This window comes from Apis dorsata, unplaced genomic scaffold (genome assembly GCF_000469605.1).
Source record: "Apis dorsata unplaced genomic scaffold, Apis dorsata 1.3 scaffold_434, whole genome shotgun sequence".
In the NCBI taxonomy this organism is placed as follows: Eukaryota; Metazoa; Arthropoda; class Insecta; order Hymenoptera; family Apidae; genus Apis; species Apis dorsata.
The window spans coordinates 19,577-22,449 of NW_006263685.1; the positions used below are offsets into that span (position 1 = coordinate 19,577).

Here is a 2,873-nt window from a genome sequence, read left to right on the forward strand (position 1 = left end):
TGGTATGTAATCCGGTACAGCGCCATCTTATGACGTCATATTTCGTATATATCTATATAGTAAATAGACGCGCGTCGATCGAGCCACTTAACCTAACCTCTCTCTTTCAAATATTCCTTCTCTAACTTCCTTAATCCATTTATCCACGAATTTTATCAAATTCTCCTTGATAAATGCGGAAGCAGATGCCTCTCTGTAGTCGATCAGCCGGTCTTCCTTAGATCAAATTCCTAGATCCATCTTCCTTATCGAAGGAACGTCCGCGAAATCTTGGCCGGGATTTCCATACGTTGGATGCGGTTACAAAAATTGGCTCCGTGTTTTACAAGTTCTCCCGGGCGAGAACAGCCACTCGATCCGCCTGTGTATCTATTTTTCAACCGTGCCAGGAACACGGGATCCCCTTTCACTCCGAGCGAAATCCATCTTCCTTGAATGCGAGGACACTCGGATCGGGATGCATAAATGCATCTGATGGACGAACACTATTCATTTTATCCTTTAAAAAATGATTTTTACCATTTTGTTCTGGCAACCGTCTCAAATTTTTGAACACGTACGTATTTCTTTTCCCTCCTCTTAGCTCTTTCCATCCATTTTTTGCTGGCAAATCGATCTTCACAGTCCTCGAGATAGCTTAATGGCCATTTAGATACAGATATTTTTCTCGTGTAGAAGCTTCTCGACGCGTTGAACGCACTCTCTGACGTGATCATACGTGCGATGTTTGTTGATGGAAAACAAGTTTATGAAAAAGAGGAGGAAGAAGGTGGAGCAAGTTCTTTGCAAAGCCTCTTAGAAGCGGTCTAATGTTTGTTCCACGAGTAATGTGAAAAATATACGATTTCTTGGAATCTTTGTCGTGGAAACAAATTAATAACGTTGAAATATTTTTTATGATTCTAAAATTGTTTTCTTATGTTAACTCTCAAATATAATTAACTAATTGCCTCTGACCATATTATCATGTGAATTTTACAATGATTAAGAGTTTTTTCATTTGCTATTTTCTCAACTTGTATTTTTAATATCTAAATTTTTCTTTTTATCTAAATATTTTTTATATCCACTTTTATTTAAAACAATTAATATAGCAGATACTGAGGAATCTATTCGCAATAACGAATCAATACAATTTTTAATAGTTTCAACAATTTTAAACAATAATAACCTAACCTAATCTAATCCTATTTGACTGACATATATTTTTTAACTGAAGCATACATTTTACTAATATTTCTAATTAAAATATTTAGCATCTAAATAGAAAAAATATTAACAATTATTTAATCTATCTCGTTTTTTTTTTCGCAGTTACTATTACCTTTCTATTCATAACTGTCCACAAACGGTGTCCAGTTGATTGCAAATTTATAATCCTATTTGAATGTATATGAAGGTACGTACACATTTTACTAATATTTCTAATTAAAATATTCACATATTTAACATCGAAAGAGAACGAAAAAATTAACAACTATCTAATCTATCTCGTTTTACATATTTTTTCGCAGTTACTATTACCTTTCTATTCACAACTAATGGCGTCCAGCTAAACTTCTCCCGCTGATTGCAAATTTATAATCCTATTTGACTGACATATATTTTTTGACTGAAGGTGCGTACACATTTTACTAATATTTTTAATTAAAATATCCACATATTTAGCATCGAAACAAAACGAAAAAATTAACAATTATCTAATCTATCTCGTTTTACATATTTTTATACAGTTTACTATCTTTCTATTCACAACATAGATCAACTCCTGGAAACTATAAACGGTGTCTAGCCAAAGTTCTCCCGTCGATTACAAATCTATAATTCTACTTGACATATATTTTAACTGAAGGTACGTATATTAATAATATATTTTATAATATAATAATATATAATATATTTTATAATATTAATAATATATTTTACTAATATTTCTAATTAAAATATCTACATATTTAGCATCGAAATAGAACGAAAAAATATTAACAATTATCTAATTTATCTTGTTTTATATATTTTTTCGTAGTTTCTATTCACCTTATACTATCTTTCTATTCACAATCGGTCAACAGAGACTCCTGGAAACTATAAACAGCATCTAGCCAAAGTTCTTCCGTCGATTGCAAATTTATAATTCTACTTGACTGATATATATTTTAACTGAAGATACGTACACATTTTACTAATATTTCTAATTAAAATATTTACATATTTAGCATCGAAATAGAACGAAAAAATATTAACAACTATTTAATTTATCTCGTTTTATATATTTTTTCGCAGTTTACTTTCTATTCACCTTTCTATTCAATCGATCAACATAAACTGGAAACTATAAACGGCGTCCAGCCAAAGTTCTCCTGCTGATTGCAAATCTATAGTCCTATTTGACTGATATATATTTTTTGACTGAAGATACGCATTTTATTAATAATTCTAATTAAAAAATATATATATATATATCTAATTTATCTCGTTTTATATATTTTTTCGCAGTTTCTATCCGCCTTTCTCTTCAATCGGTCAACACAAACTCCTGAAAACTATAAACGGCGTCCAGCCAAAGTTCTCCCTCCGATTGCGAATCTATTAATAGCGGAACAGGGGATCTGAAGTTGGCACCCTTAACTTATATAACAATTATATCCCCCGGATCAAGACTCGAAACGTGGAGGCGATACGGGAAGGCTCCGCGGAAGCTTTGCCGGGATAAAGGATGGACATCCAAACCCTGTTAGTTCCCAAGTAGAATATCCTGTCGCCAATCAACGCAACAGTCTCCCCTTTAAAGTCTCCCCCTACAGTCTCGCATGGCCCCAGGGTACGAAAAGCGAGGGATGCCGGCCAGAAATCAGAGGGTTAGTACCAGATGC

The 2,873-nt window shown here is 32.9% G+C and overlaps 1 protein-coding gene across 1 annotated transcript in view; it reads right to left on the reverse strand.

The window, feature by feature from the left end:
• LOC102674178 (venom dipeptidyl peptidase 4-like) overlaps nucleotides 1–2,873 on the reverse strand; it is a 248,884-nt gene that overhangs the window by 5,167 nt on the left and 240,844 nt on the right. The gene's annotated exons all lie outside the window — the stretch shown is intronic.